General features: G+C 39.8%; 1 long non-coding RNA gene across 1 annotated transcript in view; it reads left to right on the top strand.

Annotated features, from left to right (window-relative positions):
• Window positions 1-10846: 10846 nt before the first annotated feature.
• The window catches only part of LOC121296131, a 42259-nt gene continuing 33283 nt past the window's right edge, over window positions 10847-19822 (top strand). The window contains exon 1 of the long non-coding RNA XR_005947020.1: window positions 10847-11045. This is a non-coding gene — a long non-coding RNA (uncharacterized LOC121296131). The remainder of the gene's footprint in view (window positions 11046-19822) is intronic.

Genomic DNA, 19822 nt, shown 5'->3' on the forward strand with positions numbered 1-19822 from the left:
GGCACAGTCCATACCCATAGCCATCCAGGTCCTGTGGCTAATGGACAGGAAGCGATGGGAGGCATACAAGAGGGAACACACCCTGGAGGCAGCTATAAATAGAACAGCAACAGGGACCACAGGGATCCAAAGCCCGAGAGGGAGCTGTTCCCATCTCCACCAGCAGAGGATGAGTGCCTGCTGAGATCACTTCCCCTACTGTCACCACCAGGAGAAGAGGAGCAGCTGCTTCCTCTGCCTCCATCACCTTCCCCTGCAAGTGAGGGAGAGCCGCACCTGTCCCCTGCAAGTGAGGGAGAGCAGCACCGGTCCCCTGCAAGTGAGGGAGAGCCGCACCAGTCCCCTGCAAGTGAGGGAGAGCCGCATCAGTCCCCTGTAATAAGGGTAGACTACACGCCGCTCCCACCTCCGCCGCCAGGAGACTACACACCGCTTCCACCTCCGTCGCCAGGAGACTACACGCCTCCGCCACCTCCATCGGCAGGAACAGAGCAGCAGGAGCTGCCTCTGCCTCCGCCACCTTCACCGGCAGGAGACTACACGCCACCCACTCCGGCCGTCTTTGTGACAGGCAAGCAACAGGATCATGGCCTCTGGCCATGCACAAGTTTTGAAAATATTTCCATTTATAGGTGTACAATGCTCTTATAGAAGAAGCCCTAGCATTCTGCAGTGTACTCAATACTGCGTCTGAACCCTAAGGTGGACAGACGGTCTCTTTCAGGGGCCAGACTCACAGTTGGTCTGCCTGGTTCTGGGTGCCAGAGGGTGCCTTTCGCCTGACTGAGGAGATCCATGCACAGCAGGATCTCCCAGGGCTAGCCCTGCAGCAGCTGGCAGAGTTTCGAAAACCATGTTCTCCTGGGCTATCTGGGGGCTACCAGGAGAACTGTTGCTTCCTCTCTCCTGACCTTCTCAAGGAAGGCAGGGAGCAGCGGGAAAGTGAATAAAGGCGCTTTGGGCCATTTGTCGCTATGGCGTCAACGCCTACTGGACCTCCACAGCTGCGGAGGGAGAACCGCAAGGGGTAATGGGTCATCTCTGCCATGGGTTCGACCTGGGCTTCCCTGAAGCACCCCCAAATGCGCTGCACCACCTGAGGGTGCAGTCGCCATTATGACAGGTGAAGACCCTCCCTGGAGAGGAGGTATGCTGCCCAGTTCACCACTCCTGGGAAATGTACAGCCCGGAGGGACAGGAATTGCCTCTGTGTCCAGATCAGCAGCTAAAAAGGCTATGCGTGTAACCCCAGGGACCGAAGCCTTCCCTGGTGGTTTACCTATGCAACCACTGACATGCTGTCCATGACGACAAGGACATGTTTTGTTGCAAAGCACAGAGAGAAAATGCTGCAGCTCGAGGTGAACTGCTCTCAGCTTTAGCGCATTTATATGCAGGGATGTCCAGCGGCCCGACAAGGATCCATGAACCCCTCTGCCTGCCCAGACCGCCCCCCAACCGGAGTTGGATGCGTCTGTCATCACCACTTGCCAGTGTAGCCGACGGTGTCTGTCACGCTTGGGGTGTATCGAAAGGCACTGAGCCATGCTTGAAGCGGGCGCATGTGAAGTAACCCCACCTGAATAGCTGAGGACGCTGCGGCCATCAGACCCAGTAGTTTCTGGCATAACACTAATTGCAGTGTGGAGCCTGATTGTAACAGAGCCAGGCAGTTGCGAGTAGCAGTGACCATGTCATCCGACAGGTAGGCTCACATTTTAAGGGAATCCAGCCGGAGACCCAAATAAACCGTACTCTGCACCGGTGTTAATTGGCTTTTTCATCATTGAGGGTGAGACCCAGCCTTGACAGATGCTCTGTCAAATTTGCTGTGTGGGCACTGCTTATTCCTGGGAAGGGAACAAATCAGCCAGTCGCCCAGGTAATTCATCACCCTGATCCCTTGCCAGCTGAAAGGGAGCAAGAATGGCATCCATGCACTTTGAAAATGTGAGGGGGTGTAGGAGAGACCAAATGGCAGCACGGAGAACTCGAAGACACTTGGAAGCCGAATATTTGTAGCAAATTCCCTGAGACCATGTGTAGAACTGAATCTAGCAGGTCGGGGAGGGTCAGAGAGCGCAGAATTCCATTGAGGTAGGCTGTTAAGAGGTCTCCTGTGTTTGCCAGACATATTACCTGGGCTTCAGCCCCGTAAGCCTTTTTAAGGTGAACTTCTGTGATCTTGCATTGGCCTTTAGGGCATACAGGATCCTTGGACGGAGCCTTAATGCTTTTGCTCCCTCCATGGAGGCAAGTGTGGCTGCACTCTTGGACACTCTGGGCACTGAGGCTGGGTGTTGCCAAAAGAATTTGACCTCCTTCAGGAAGTCCGGAAACGCCAGAAAAGGCTGGAGGGGAGGGTGGGGGGGAGGTGTCAAAGTCTGCAATGGTCTGAAAACAGACCTGCAATGCTTAGAGCTTGCCTTCCAGGGTACCTGGAGGAACTTGCCTGCCCTTTCCTTTCCGAGTTCAAGGGTGCTGGAATCTCAGGCTCCGAGACAATCTCGGAGCTGGGGGCAGTACCTGAGTCAGGTCTGGGTCCTGAGTCTCTGTCTGCAAGAAGGACTCCTCATCCCAGGAAACTGCTAGGGAGAGCGAATCCTGTTCCTCCTCGCTCATCACCAGGTCCTGTTGATCAACCTCTGTAGCAACCACTGGCAGAGCTGAGGTATGCTCTGGGGCAGGCGCAGGGGGAAACTGCTGCCTGCTTAAGTGCTTGAGTATCTGGGCCATTGGCCTCTTAACTCGGCAATATCCCTCGCCTGGTCCACGTTTGTAGCTCTTTTTCTGCCCCTCGAGGGTGATCTAGAGCGATTGTGGTGGCACTGTGGAGCCTGCGCACAAGAAATACTTTGCGTAGGGCTCTTTTTTATAGACTTTTTTTATAGGGTGCTCTCTTTAGATACGATGCCCTGGCACCTCACACAGGGTGTGTTTGTCCTGCAGAGGCAATTTCTGCCTGCAGGACATGCACAGGTGGAAATTTGACATTTCAGTCATGGTGTTTAGCTCTGGTGCATCAACAGAACCGAAGCACCAAGGCATCGAGGCTGTGTAACACTGAAGCATGGAAAAAAAACAAAAGCAGGGATTGATGTGCTGGTGAAGTGCCGCAGGTGTCGAGGCACCAAGGCGGCGAGTACTTGAGGCACTGAGGGTGTCAAAACACTGAGGTACCGAGGCTATGGAACAACAGGGGCCCAAGGGTCTCGAGGGTACTGGCGTGCAAGGCTAGAAAGATATTGTAGCGTCGAAGCGCTGAGGTGTACAGTTCTCGAGGTACCGAGGGTTTCGAAGCACTGAGGCTATGAAGTGCAGGGGCAAGAGGCCATCAAGGGCGGAATGCACAGAGCGAAAAACCTCTAGGGCAGCGAGGCATTGAGTCCTCGATGCATCGAGGCGCTGAAGCCCTGAGGTACCAAGGCATTGAAGTGCTGAAACGTATCGCCCTGGAGGTACCGAAGGTATCGAAGTACTGAAGTACTGAGATCTTGGGCTAGCGCAGCACTGAATGCAAGCTGCACAGGGCTTGAAAAACCTTGAGGGTCATCAAAGCACAGAGTCATGTAGCTCTTGAGGTACCAAGGATGCTGAAGCACCAACGCACCGAGGCTGTGGAGTGTCGGGGCACCAAGGCCACCGTGGGCACAGAAGAACGAGGCTCGAAAAGCCTTGTGGCCTCGTTGCTAATACAAAATAATCAAAGTTTTACTGATTTTATATCATCGAAATTCTCAGATGACTGTCCTGGAAATCGCTAGATTTGTTTCTAGTTCCTTTTGACAACAAAACTCGCCAAGTCAGCCGTTAAATTCACTAGATTTGGCGAGAAATTCACCAAATTGGCAACACTGCTTGAAAGCGCAAAACAAAATATTTGATTTACCCACGGCTTATTATTGTCTTGACACAACAAGGAAAAGAGATTGCTTCATCGGTGCCGAAGCACTGAAATTAGAGCGGTTGTGTGCCATTTAAGCATTTTCATAACACATCGGTAAAGATTCTTTAATTATTTAATGTTAATGATATGCCTATAGAAAAAGTACCAGAGGATTGGCTGTGCATGTTTATATGATCACTAACCTGCTGTGACAAAGTGCCCGACCCTGTGTATATTTTGTGTTGTTTTGTGTTAATGTTGGTCTATAGTCATTGGTACACAGGATATAAACGGGTCTGTGGAACACAAGTGTTTAAAATGTATATTTGTATTTAGGCATGAGGATTGCACAGCACTTCATGTGCAAGTAAAAAGTAATAACATGTGAGCACGAGGAATTGCACTTTTATTAATTCACGTGCAGTTGTATCGCGACTCCAACTGAATGATTGATTAACAATCGAGTCTCGGTACAGCTGCGTAAAAGCTGTGTCTTGTTTGTCTTACAACCTTTTATTTTCTGTCTGTGCACTATTATAATGCTGAGCGAGACCATTTGCTCAGCTCCACCAAACTCCATCTCTGTTGTTTATTTCCTGGGTTTCTGGTCTGATGTCACCCACTACAACTGTCTTTGTGACACGTACACGTTAGATACCAATTTTATAGTAGTTAAGAAACGCAATATGGTACTGTACCAATAAGGTACAATGAAAATATAATGTGTTTGAAGTAACCTGTGTAGACTCCACTGATCATAAAGATTGTCATTGTAGAGCTGACAGTAGATGTCACTACCATTTGTAATCAGAGTGATTGTATATAGTTTTCTGACAATGTAAAAAAAAAAAAAAACCACATAATGTGGTTTACAATAATTTGTTTATACGCTGATATATATATTGTGAACCGGTTGCTTTAAACGCAGACCCAGACACAGATTTGAAGTGCTGACGCGCTATATTTAATAAAACAAAATAACAATAAACGAGAACAGGACAGCTAAGCTTTTTACCTGTTAAACAAAACAAACAAACAAAAACACAGTTTTGTAATGCTCTCTGCCGCTCATTAGCCATGCTATTTTAAGGTGTGTCAAGCATTATTTATATGCACGGGCAAATTGCAGGTGGGGCTCATTTTGTAAATTAATCTCATTTTAATATCACAGACTTTAAGAAGCAGCAAAACAGCAGCACCAGCCCTAAAACTGTCCACAAGTAAAACAGATTTCAAATTGGTTTTATTTGGTGCAAAGAAAGTAAGAAAGCAGCTGATAGGAAAGAGCATTATGGCAGCAGTCATAGGGGCCTGGAAAATGCACTGAATTTTTAAAAGAAATTCACAAATGACAATTAACAAAAATAAAAAAGTAACAAATTTCTGCTGGAAACAAAACTGCAAAAAAAGCAGCAAGTGGACAAAACAGATTTAAAAACAAACAAAAAACTTGAATGACAAATTGAGCAACATTTTCGAGTTTTGTAAACTTTTAAAACTTATGATGTGCAACAATTAAATTGACTGTGTAATTTACAGCCTATTTTGCTGTGTCAAATCCCAAAATATTAAACATGGGAAAAACGTTAACAGCAAACCTAAATTGACAAAACAGAAGCTTTTGTGTTTCTTTATGCACACTGTACATTTCTAGTAGTAGGTTTTGTGAGGCACAAAATAAAGCTTTTAAAAAGCAAGCCTTAACTTCGCACACATCACTCCAGAACTCACTCACCCAATCACTGAAATGAAATGCAGGTGCTTTCCAAGGTACTACAACTGTGGAAAACATCCAGTGATCGTACAAGGTTCCATCTACATCTATATAATGATTATATTTAAAAAAAACGATTGTGATAGCAGCATCACTAGTGTTAATCCATGTTTAAAAAATAAACAGAAACTGCAATCATGATCGTTCTTTCGAACCGAAAGAAAACTTTCCCAAGCACGCTTTCTTGGTGCTGAAAGAATAACTCCCAAAACAGAATCAAGAGAACAGCACAGTATCATAGTGCATACAGTTGTTATGTAACATAAACAGAACTGGTAGGTACTAAACAACTACCTGTATAATGCAGGAAAGCTTTACTTAAATAGACACATACAGCAGTATATCAACCCTATCAATCCTTACCTTGCATTCACATAGATTTCAATATCAAAGACACTGCTTACTGCTAGGGTAGGCTACTGATGATTTCCATTACATGAGAATAGATGTTAAAACTTTGTGCTGATATGAACTCGGCACCAAGATAATCACCAACTAAGACGTAGCTTTACGGTAAACTAATGTGATCCATCTGCACCTCCATCCATTTGCGTTTCTTTCCATCTGATGATGTAGATATCCTTTTGCCTGGTGTTGATAGCTGAAGTATAATGCTTGCTCCAGGGATCAGCTTAGTTTGCCTCCCCAGCGCATGCTGGCTCAGGGGAACAACCACCTCACCAGCGCATCAGCATGACAACCATCTGAATTGGGCACCTTCCATCCTCTGTGTTTCGTTGACTAGCCCATGACACTTCAAGAGGGCTCAACAGTAATTCTGTTGTCCCAGCATCACCCCCCTCCGTCCCCCACTCAACTCAGCCCAGCTTACTTATCCGTACACCAGCGTTGCTTTCTATTGTGTTTGAGATCCCCAGCCAAAATATTTCCGTCTCAACTACAGCCTGTTGCTGCTCCTTTCTGCTGCTTCAGATAAGTTCTTCACTGTGCGATGCAACTCTTGGCCACTGAACCTGACATCTCTGAGAAACCGGGTTGTAGAGTGTGCCACAAATCCTCGACAACCCACCTCCACTGGGTAAACTCGGACTCACCATCCTCGCTGTTCCGCTTCAGTAGCTAGTTGAGCATACCGAAGTTTCTTCCTCTCATAGCCTCATCCACAGCATCCTCCCATGGCACTGTTAATCAGATGAACAAGGCATGCTGATCCAAACCACAAGACAATGTCTGGTTGAAGGTTAGTGATGGCAATCTCAGGTAGAAAAATAAGCCGTCGACCAACATCAGCCAGCACTTTCCAGTCTCTAGCAGCTTCCAGTTGTCCTGGGAAAGGCTTGGTTTTAACACCTTTTCTTGGTGGTTGCTTTCCTGGATGGAGGAATATTGTCTTTTGTGTATAATGCTTTGATGAAACTGGTGGCAACTTATTGGTCAGGTTACGCTTGTCTTCCAATGCTAAGGCCAAACATCTGGATTGATCTGATTTTTGTAATGTTTTCTATATATGCAGAATGGTACAGCTCTATATCAGTAATCTGTTTGTGCTATATTGGCTACTCTAAATGCACTGGTGCTCAAGTGTCTACTTTACCTATTATTTATGTCAGAACCATGTTGATTGAACTGCATCTTATTTATCTGCAGATACAATAGAACAGCTTGCACACTTATATGTTCTGTATGGAGGACCACATCTAAATGTGCTGTATCTCTAACTGTGAATATAATCCTGCAAATACAATACAGTCATCTCGTGTTAAACTGCAAGGATATTTTGAATATATATATATATATATATATATATATATAATTATATATATATATATCTATATATATATATAATATCCATTATTCCCTTACATGTGTTATGATGCTTTCTGAGTGGCGGCTTCTGTTGCGCCAATATTGAATTATAATATATTTTCTCTTAATCTCCCTTCACCTAGCTTGGAGTTTGCTTTACGCTGGGCTGGAGATCCTAACAACTTGAACTGAAAAGCCTTTCTCATTCCATTCAAATCATGTGGCATGTGGCAAATCATGACCTCAATTCTGCCAAACCCGGCTACTCTCTCTCTACAGTATATAGAGAAAAATAATGGTAACTCAATATTCGAGGAACATAACAGTTTATCTGCTGCAGTTTATCTGTAAAAGTCCAAATACAGCACAAATATATATATATTTTTTTTTCAACAGAAGTGTCTTATCAGATTTGATGGTACTTTTCAAAATAGGCACAGATAGTTCTCAAACACTGATTTTCAAACATAAACATGTCAGAGAATAGACTTGTTTTCAATTTACTGTAGTTGTAGAACTCTCATTCACCCCAGCTGTTCTGTAAAAAGTGCCCTGTGAGTGGGCTGCTTGTGCTTCAGTGTCTTGTACATGCTTTGTTCTGTCATGTAGAAGTTCACAGCTCTGTGCACGTATGTTTAGTTATGTTAAATGCAAACACCATGTTTGCTAAAAAATGTGTTTCTTTATAAATTTCTGAATAGTGATTTGGCAATGGGTCATGCTTTTTATTCATGGCATTAAAAGATTAATGGATTACTTTAAAAATCAGCCATAAAGTTGTGCCAATAATAACTTAAGCTTTAGTGATTTTAAATAATATATTATATCCTAAAAGATATGCGTTTCTGAAATAAACATAATTTTCACTTCACTTCATTCAGTACATTGAATGAACGTTTTACAACTACAGTACATTGAAAGCAAGTCTATTCTCTGGCATGTTTATATTTTGAAAGTCAGTGTAGGGAGAGTGCAGTTCAATTCCAAGTAAGGAAATGAGGTTCAGCATGGCCTGTGTCTGTAAAGTTTGTCGACATTGGTAGTTTGTAAGTGATCATACTGTCAAACCGTGCTGTGCAACAAAAACAAGCAGAAACAGTTAGTGTGGAATAGGAATAGATTGCATTGCAAAAGACAGGAAAGGCCATCACTCATTGGAGATCTGCTGGTCAATGGCATGTATGAGAATGATCCCAAAAATACTGCAAGACTCCTTAAGCCACTAAGAGTAAAGACCAGACTTACCCAGACTTCAAATGTGAATCCAATAGAAAACCTGTGGCAATGCTGGAATGATGCCAAGGCTAAACCACAAACCCTACTAATACAGCTATCGGCAAACATTTTTGCATTGCCCTTAATTAATTTTGCTTCATAAAGTCAAATGAAACCTGCTGACTGATGTAACATTGAATTACATCCCGCTTTGTAATATTCCATATACCTAATAAAAAACTGACAAACATTGAAAATTTGACATTTCAAAATCTAACATGAAATACTGTACTACTATTATGGCTTCTGGTAGACTTTTGCGATATCATTTAGTAGTTTCTTTGATTACATGATGTTAAATAAACAATCGAAATTATGTTCATATAGTTTTTATTTTTTGATTATGTCTCAATCCTAAAATTTTAGGTGATGCAAAACCTTTGGACATAGGCCTAGCTGTACTGCTGAGAAAGGGGGATAATCTTTCTCAGCTCAGCTATAGACATCAGTGGCGGTGTGACTCACTAATTGATTTGTAAAGGTATGGGAATGTGTTACTACTATACATTGTACAAATACGGTATTAGTTTTTTAAACAAAAAAAAAAGCAAGAAGAAAGGTTACCAAGATACCTGTCAAACATGTACATAACACATGTCATAACCCAACACATGTCATAACACATGTCATAACACAACTAATATATATATATATATTTTCAGCACGTTTATTTAAATGTTGTAATCCAACTGGCTTGCTGGGGCTGCATCATTGTTCTCCCAATAGTAATGTCTAAAGCTGACCCTTACCATTTAAAGCTTACTTGGGAACTACAGAAGACCAGCAACCTGCATGGAGCCGGTGACAGATGATGCACAGAGAAATATGTTAGATTATTATGACCTTAGATCCTGCATCCCAATTGACCACAATTGTTTATGCTGTTGCTGAAAAATGGTCTATGGTCGAGCAATCAATAATGCCACCTGACGCCACCCCACAATAAAAACTAAAAAATGAGCCACAGCCACGACATCATAGATTTCCATTAATGATTTTAATAATTTATAATTAGAAAAAGCAAGCAATACAGCATTATTGCCCACTGACTGTCACATTTTCAACCACAAGTGTCACCTCTAGTCCATATTGGTATACTGTAGATCCATAACAAAATGAATCAAATAAGATGCAAAGTCAACGCAGCACTACAGTCAGAATACATTTCGATTACAGGTAACGTTTTTCCAGTTCACAATTTTTGGGATTCTGGTGTCACAGCTGACATTGTACAGTATGCCCATCTATTTCAATGAACACTACTTTTCTGTACTATAGTACAACAGTTATCAGTTATTTGTCCAAATGCAGCTTGTGCTCTTCCTCTGGTTATTGGCTACAGAATTCCTGAGATAAATAGACAGTAACAGATCATGCAGAAGTGTCTCATTATCGATTTCATTTTATTCTAATAAAATAATTTAAGAAAAATGTATTTAAATAACCAGACTTTTAAAGTACCGTAATGTCCTCATAACTGCAAACAACCACCAGATACAAGTTATTGATGCCATCAGTTTCAGTTCAATGCAGCTCACTGTAAATTAACACTAGAAATAAATAAATAAATAAATACATCCCTTCTGTTAATATGAGAACACTGCAAACATAACAATATGTATTTCAATAAAGCTAATCTTGTTTAAATGTATTCATATGTTAATATAGTCTGTCTCACAACAATTTTGTATAATTCCAAGTGGTCTAATTTGACCACACTGGCACTAAAGCTGTTGTGTCTTGTTACAGGTGCATGCATTCAGTACTGAGGAAATGTGAATGCATGCACCTCGGGTGTTGCTTGTATCACCGCTTTGCATATATTTTATGATTACAAAATCTTAAAAATAGTACTAGAGAATATATTAGTGTCAAGGGAAATGAAACCTGGCAATCCAATTGCCTCAAAATTACATTGAGCCAGTTTTACTTATAATTCTTTACATATAGTTAAGAGACTGCTAATAAATTAAGCTCTGCCTATATCAACGTCTTGTTTTCTTTCTGAATGTAAACTGTATTTGACCCAGTAATGTAGTAATCCCGTGTTATTAATTATATGACAGTGGATATTGGTATGCTATCCTTTCATAATGGTATACTGAGCGAGCCCTGACAACGCAAGTGTTATGGCCGCACGTGAGTGGGTGGGAAGGGAATCCCGACTCGCTGCAAAATAGAGTCTGTGTGACTGTTCTGGGGACGCAAAAAACAACTGGCAACGACTTTACAACTTCAAGCAGTTCTTTGGAGAAAACTTGCTTCACTTCTGTCTCGTTTCCAGAACTTGCACAACACGAAACGCCATCACGGGATATTTTATTGCCTAACAAGCTGGATAGGGTGAGTCTCTTTGTGTTCAATAAAGCAATTAACGTTCTAATTAAAGAATGGGGTCGTGTCCTTAAATTGAACTTAGGTGCCGATAATGCATGCATAAGACGTATTTTGACACGATTTAACTAGAACCTATAATGCTTACATGGTAGAATATTATAAAACGTGACTTAAACAACATATTTAAATGAATTGCATAAGTTCTTAAGTTTATGGTACGGTACCGGTAAACAATTTACAATTTAATGTTTAGGTAGTTCAAAAGCTATTTAAGTTGACTAAGACTTGCATGCATAAATTATGTCGAATTTGAATGATTTCATATACTATTCACTTATTTCGATAATGTTCTTGTAAAACATGTTGGCACAAGAAATGAACAAAATAGGATAGGGAGCCTTCACTTATTACAGCGTCACTTTATACAACTCATGCAACTCTTTCCATTACTATATGCTGTTTTTGAGCTAAACTAAAAATAATTGTTGTCGAAATATTCGGTATTGTCCATTGTGTTATTCAGGTAGAGTAAAATAATAGAGCGCATCAGATATCTGCTTTTCAGGAATGCAGAAGTCTCACTGCAGTAGAGGCAAGTAAGACACAGACTGGAGAGTGGCTTTGAATGGGGTGGGACCCATTTCAGACAAATTCAGATTTTTTAGGGTTTTAAACCAGGAGCTTTGTATTTAAAGGTGACGTGCTGTATCATTTGTATTGTTTTAATATTACAAAAGTGCTTATAGTGGTTACTATTTGTATGTACTTGTTTCCCGTATATTTTCACTAACAAAAACAACGTTCGAAAATGCCTTTTTAAAATCGTCTTTCTTTAAAAAATCTATTATTTATAGTAAACTCCTGTTGCTGTAAATTGGGCTTAAACCTTTACAGCTGAAACTTGTTATGAATGTAAACAAACTGAACTGTCAACATGGGTTGCTTTCTGAAAAAGCTGAGTACACAGAAGGCTTGACTGTTGGAGAATGTAAATAAATGACACCAAGGAAGTAGTTTTAGTTAGTTTTAATTTGATAGGGTGGGACAATTTATAATTGCAAAATCATTTACATTAAGTTGCACAATGTCCCAGTACAGTATGTCTTGTCATTCAGCATGATATACTGTATTTTCTTCCTAAAAAAACAAATTGATACATTTTATTAAACATTATGCAGCCAGATACATGCAGAGAGAAGGTGTTTACAAAATGAATGCTTAGATTAAGTCTTCAACCTGATTTGAAGAAGTACTGTATATGAGATTTGGCAGGGAACTCAAGGAAGGAGGATGCCTTTTCTTGAAAGTCTGTGAAGCATATCAGCTGCTGGCAATGTGGGGTCATTCTACTTTATGTCTCAGTGTATATAGGAATCTAACCAGATAGATACTTTGCTTAGCATCCAGGAAAACCATACTATGTGTATGGCTTGAGCTGTGTTTTTATGCAATGTTAATCTGTTATTGCTTCATTATAAACAAGCTGCCAGTAAGGAATTGGGTGAATTTTTAAAACGGCAATACTCACACACATATAGTTTTTTTTAAAGCTGCATTGTCTCATAATCATAACCATAATGCACTTTGCTGCTGGCTTATGGTAGGTAAACTAAAGGACTGGAAGTGTGGATCATTTCAGGAAGTGTGATGTCTCTAACATTCAGACATTAATAATTGTACACTTTTTAAGTATTTTCAAAATCTACAGATTTTCATCTTGTATCAAATTCCAGTATACAGGGCTGAGTATGGGTAAAGTTTCAATCAGTTTGCCACAAACTACAGGATTAGATGTATTTTGACACTAAAGGGGGTGTTGCCAATTACAATGTTATAGCATCATAGAGAATGATTTTGGAAGTGGTTGAGTGTGAATTAATCAAAAAGTAGGGTTTTTAAGTCAAAGGCAAAGTCATTTATGCAGTGTTGATTGACTTTCCAGCATTCATATTTCCTTCACAAGACGTGCAGCTGGCCTGTGAAATGCATTTTCTCTAAAAAGGTTTTTGTTCAAATAGCCAACTGCTTGTGGACAAAATGTTAATTTTGAAACATCTGTGAACTGAGCTGATGTGAACATTTAAAAAAAAAAAATCTGGGGTCTGGCCATTCTCAATTAAGTTGTCAGCCTGCAGAAAAAGCCACTATCACGCATGCATATAAAACATTTTAAAATAAAGATGATAAAAACATTTCCATATGAATAATGAAGTTATACCGCTTACCAGAAAAAAAAAAAAAAACAGTACAATTCTCACTAGTACTAACAGACTACCGTTTTGTTCTCAACTAACATAGCACTTAAACTATTTGGATATTATTGAATGAATACTGTCGATGTACTACAGTAGATCCTCAGAGTTATGAACACCAAACTGACCTGTCAAACGAACACCCCACTTTCAGCCGTAAGTATGCAATCACAATAGAACCAGGTAGGCACTCTTATACGTGGCGTGCTGGACGTGAAGTAGGAACATTACTGTACCCAACAAATGCATCCAGACAAACGTGAGGCAGATTTCAAAGCAAGTACAGGCAATTTAACTAGGAAGATTTTAGTTTCAAACAACCACAGTTTGAATGACAGGAGGTTGAATGACTAAGCAGTCTGCATGAATGCATTAAAATAAAATAAAGGCAAGCACTACGTTAACCCACTCTTTCCTGGACATTTAAGTCTGTGTTTTTGCTACAGTTACAATTTCAAAGGTAACTTCAACTGGACCTTTTTCCATTTATAGTACCATTTTCAAGGATGTTATAACATTATGAGTAATGCATTATTCACCAGTTTAAGGATGTAGATAGCAGGTATACACATTTATTAAAACCACTGAAAACTTATTTTCAGAGTTACTGACATTTCAGACTTACAAACAACCTCCATTCCCACAGTGCTTGTAACTGAGGTTCTGCTGTACTTCTCAAATGCAAATGAATAACGTATTACATGATTTCAGCATGTTTAGCACTTATAGTACTTATAGAAATACAGTTCAGACTTCTAAGTGCTGTACACTGTGTATCAGTAGCATAGTAGTAACTCAGCAGTATGCAGTGTCAGAGTACACCACTGTAAATGCATATACATGGAAGCTTCTAAAACTTTACAGTGGTAAACGTTAATAGGGCTTGATACCAACAATGTTCGATGAGTGTAGGCATGCACATTTCAAAAGACAATGCTTGTTAAACTGTAAAAACAAAGTGGTCAAAAGTGTCAGTCTGCTGCAGGAAAAAGTGAACAGAAGGCTTTACTGTGAAAAAATGTAGGAAACAGGCACCAAAAAATGATATCTAAACCGGAAAAATGAATTTGACTGCTGATTACTGGTGACACTGTCAATTGATAATCCTCCTAACCCCACTCTTATCTTGCATTTTCCTCCACTAGTCTTAATTTTGAAAGCACTGGCCCACATCTTCAAAACATGTACCTCCTGCTTGAGTAAAAATAAGGTTCAGAATTGACTCACTAATCCTATCACTAGGCAGACAGCCAAACACTGTTCATACTCAGATCTCACATCCTGTTCCGGATGGCCACACTGCACAGGCTCCAGTGTAAGCTTGTGGGTAAGTGAGGAATGTATTGTCATGTCTTACCAGTGGGAGTGTAGTTCCTGGGTGGGATCCCCCTTTTCATAATCAGTGGAGATAGCCCGTATGACTTTATACTACCTCTCAATGTACCAATGATGAAAGACCTCATCTCTGAAACCCAAAGGTCTCTCTTTGTACTGGTGCTCACACTATTGAGATGTACCTGTGCTGGCCCTACAGACACAAAGTGAATTAACTAATCAAAACTAAAAATCAAGGTTGTAGACTGGGTCTGTTTAGATCTTTGTTGAGTCTATTTCTCTCATGCACACTTTCACTGGAATTTTAATCCCTTTTACCCTGTGATAACAGGATGCCGTAAAGTTGTGATGTGCAAACTTGACTATGGTTGTCATTCCTATGTACCCATTATTTTCCAGTGATTATTGCCAGACATTTACTGTAGAATGACTCTTTATGAGAGGTTATTTTTCCATACTTCCTTGCCTATTTGACTATTTTTACATATCGATGGTTTTGCAATGTATAAGCACTTAACACACACTGCTTGTAATCCATTGAAGTACCTTTGTACCATATCAGTGGCACAGTGTTCTACTGCATCAGGACCACTGAGAAATTGTACATATCATTATTTTTCCAAACAATGCTGTCTTCTTATAGCTCTGCCAGGCTTTCTTCAGAGTAATACTTTGGTATCGAAATGCTTTCCAAATAAGATTAGCTTTACTTAGCTTTGCTGTGCTTTTACCTTGATATACCGCAGGAAGCTTTTATAAGGCTTATGCTTGCATCTCTTGAGATTTTTCTCAGGATAAAGTGCCCCTTGGATTGGGGTCTGTTCATGTTTACTGTTCACTCCACATACAGCATACACAATGTGTACACATGCTTTTCCCATTCGTACTATGGCTTTCCTGTATTGTAATCACCAAAAAACAACAATTTCATAAAAACAAAGCATACTTTTATTTATTTATTTATTTTTTTATTTACTGTTCTGATCATTTGGACAAAAAAAAAAGTCAGTGGTTTTTAAAAGTCACTTCTTTTAGACTGCATCAAGCCTTTTTCAGGTTGAACAAATCGATCCGGTCCATCAAGGTAAGCCATTTGTTTTTATCCATTACAATGTCTCCAATTGTCTTTCAATTAACAGTATATGCCTCACTTAGGCGAGAAAACATTGTCTTGCTGACTTGCTTTCTTATTTTCAGATGCATACATGCAGATTTTTTTTTTTTGCTCTGGTTTTAAATATAGGGTCAACTCGCCATTCTGTACTTCGTGTTTTGCTTTGGGAGTGGGAGTGCTAATGACATTGTGTGACGGGGCAGGGAGCCCTGCACATGATAAGAGGACAGGGAAAAGCCATGCTGTTTAATATTGTTTGTTTATTTTAAAAGGGGTACCCCTCCGCCCGTTTGCAGTTATTATTTTGTATTTATATTTATGACGGAGAAAGCCGTGTGTGTGTGTGTGTTCTGGCAGAGGCGAGTTTGACAGTTTGCCCTCTGCCAGTATAATTTTGTAAACTTGTGCAGAATGTGCCTGAGGAATTATTGAATAATTGATAGTTAGTTAATCCCTCTGTCACTAATATAAAAGCTTGCTGCTCTGCACACCGGTGAAGAGGAATGGAGTGGAGTGGAGAGGAGAGGAGAGGAGAGGAGAGGAGAGGAGAGGGAGAGGAGAGGAGAGGAGAGGAGAGGAGAGTTAAAATTAAAAAGTAAAGAATAAAAGAAAGTAGGACCAGTGAAGGATACTGCCCAGCCTGACCTACAAAAAGTTTTTTCTTGTGTTCAGGATTTGTTTTTGTTTAAACCTTTTATTTTGTTATTTTTGAAAAAAAAAAGACGACGCAACGCCATTGCACCCTACCTGCAGTAGCTGTATCAGTTCCTGCTTCTGGCCTGATGACATCCTGTCACACATTGGTATGAATGTTCAGTTAACAACGAATTAGGAAAACCAGTCAAAGGTTAACTGCATAACTAGTTGTTTTAATTGGCCATGATTATTTCGCTGGCGCTACAATGAGGGAAACTACAATTCTTATATTTACGTTTGCTTGGCTTGGGAAGTTGGTGGGTGGCAGACATCGGGGTGGCGATATAACAGGTAAAAATAGCACAGTTTTTATAATGGTGACATTTGTTCAGAGAGAATAGCTGGTGGTATGCTAGGGTGGCATTGTAAAGGGGGGCGGTATAACGTGGGACAACTGTACTTATATTGTCATTCAGTAAATCCCAGGTTCACATTGTCAGTTTGTATGGAGCCAAATGCTCCACGAACATCAATAGTTCAATGACCCAACAATAAACACAATCATAACCCTAGAAACACTATTACTTTTGAACACTGCTTTTCAGTCCCCCAGTGGTACACTTGGAATATTATTCTTTCTATTAAAACTATTGATGTTACCAGGCGTTTAGTTCAGGATGAAATGACAACCAGGTTTTGAGGTGGTCCCAGAGAAATGCTTAAAATTAAGCTACTGCATCTACCCATTTCCACCTAGCCAAACCATTCCTCTTGCTACACTTACTTTAACCCAACATAAATGGATTATGTGCCTCCTAGTAACATCCCAGTGTGGCAAGCTGGCTGGTGGATGAAGTCAGACCTAGAAGAAACACACTGTACTGCAAGGTAAAATGGTGAATGCGCTTGCTTGCGCTGGTTTATTGCAAATAAAAAGTTTAAACAGACAAAAACACTTTGTAAAGGAAAACAGCACGTTAGCCAAAACAGACAGACAAGTATCGTGCTGGTTTAAAAGCCAGCACACTTAGCTATTGTTATTTCTTTTCTTATTCTTTTACCTCCTCTCCACACCCGTTCTCCACTCTCGAACACACAACCCTGAGTGAGTGCTTCGTGCCTCTAGATATACTGTTGTGCCGGGATTCAATTACTAATTAATCATTCACATGAATCCCTGCATGTGAACTAATTTGTGCAATCCTGTGCTCATATACTATTACATACTTTATCTGCACGTGTGCAATCCCTTTGCCTAAATACAACCATATATTTTAAATCACTTGTGTTACACAGACCCAAATATATCCCGTGCACCAATAGCTATACACCAACATTAACACACCAGACACAACATATAACACAAAGTACACACAGGGAGGGGTACACTGCCACACACGGAAGGATTACTAATGTACTCAATATGGTAACCACAGGTTGTGTTTTATAATATTTTAGCTAAATTATCTCTTGTATAAGTGCATTGCTAAGTGAGTTTCCTCATTCCAAAATGGTATGCTTTGGCCTTTTAATATCTTTCATCTTCAGTCCGGGAGACGCCGGGTTAAAAGGTTTTTATATGTTCTATACATTCACTACATTCTGTATAGCACACAGTTCTGCTTGTAACTGTGCCTCCCTTGATTGGAATTTTACCTACAATGTTTTTGAAGCTGTCAGTGTTTACTGAACTGTGTAGAGATGAACTCTCATTAGATTGAGAGCACAAAATTCACCAACAAAGCTAAATTAAGTTTTGTAAAGTCTATTTTACTACACCATAAAAAGACATGAGAGTAGGTTGTAAAAAAAAAAAAAAAAAAGAAGGGAATATAGGTGGTGTAAATGAATTCTCAAACATGACAGGACAAGCACATGTGAACTTCTGTGGAGATAGTTATCATTGCTAAATAGTTAGTGTATTCTTTCCAATTGTAATATTACACTATGTAACACAATTTTTGTTCCTGGGTTGTAAGTGTTATTTCCTAATTGCTTATGCCTCAAAAGTATAGAAAATGGCTATTATTCCCCACAATCTTTGCTTTTGTGACCAGGACAGTGATATTTCAAAATATCACTATTTCCAATGGGAAAACGGGCAAATGTGTGTCTTTTCACATAAAGTCAGAAAAAAACAACATATGAATCCAAATTAACATATATTTATACTAAAGTAATACAAAAATGACTACAAAAGATTTAGAAGTGAGTGAAACTACTCACTTCTAAATCTTTTGTAGTCATTTTTGTATTACTTTAGTATAGATACATGTTAATTTGGATTCATATGTTGTTTTTTTCTGGCATAAGCATTTAAGAAATAACACTTACTAACCAGGAACAAAAAAAAAAAAAAAAAAAAAAAAAAAAATTGTTACACGATGTTATCTTTGCAAAGGATCTCTAACTTGACACATGTTGCCAACTAAGAATTTAAATGTATGCATTATTTGTTTACTTCTGCTATTCAGTTATATCTGCTGCTAATTATATGCAGTAACATTTTGCACTAATCAGCTGCTAATTCAACTGCCCATAAGGAGTGTTTACAATAAAATGTGTCCTTTTTCTTCTTTCTTCTTCTTCTTCTTCTTCTTCTTCTTGACTTTTATTCGTAGAAAATTCTGTTTGGCTTTCAACCTAACGAAAGTTGACTTTTTCTTTATGTGCACATCACTGAAACCGGTTTTTTTGGAAACCTTTCAGGTCTCTGTACAAATGATTAATTGATGTAATGACGTTGGTATAAAATGAGTGAATGATGCTGACCTGTGGAACTACTAAAGTCTTGTTTAATCTTGATGATTTAGTCACAAGTGGGTGAAATTAATTCGGCATTACAGCACCGGTTCTAACAAACATATGCCCTTAAATAAACCCTACCAAATTCAGTAGGTAACAACTGTTTATGGTGGTCATTATACTTCATTTCAGTTCACAACATACAAAATATACAGCAGATGAGAAATAGCCATGTTATGTAAATACTTAAATTAGGGCTGTCAAGCAATTAAAAAAATTAATCTCGAGTAATCTTGATTTTAAAAAAATTCTCAGTTAATTGCATATTTAACTGATACAATTACTGCATTGATCTCATTTACGTTTGTTTTTATTACTGATGCTATTATTATTATTATCCTCCTCATCATCCACCATCATCATCATCATCATCATCATGATCATCATCAGGGGGGTTCTAACAAATTTAATACATTTTCTCCAATCTGGAATAACTACTTCATCCTGACAGGAAACCAACCCTTTATTTATCCATCCTGGCCAGTGAGAGGTATTGCCTCTTTTAAGGATATATTTGATGGTGGTGGTCTCCGTACGTTCCAAGACATCAAGGAGGCATTCTCCCTTCCCAGTTTCTCTTATTTCATGTATTTAAGACTTAGGTCAACTATACATGTTTATGGTGTACTATGGGATGCAGC

Source organism: Polyodon spathula, chromosome 21, assembly GCF_017654505.1.
Source record: "Polyodon spathula isolate WHYD16114869_AA chromosome 21, ASM1765450v1, whole genome shotgun sequence".
Taxonomy (NCBI): Eukaryota; Metazoa; Chordata; class Actinopteri; order Acipenseriformes; family Polyodontidae; genus Polyodon; species Polyodon spathula.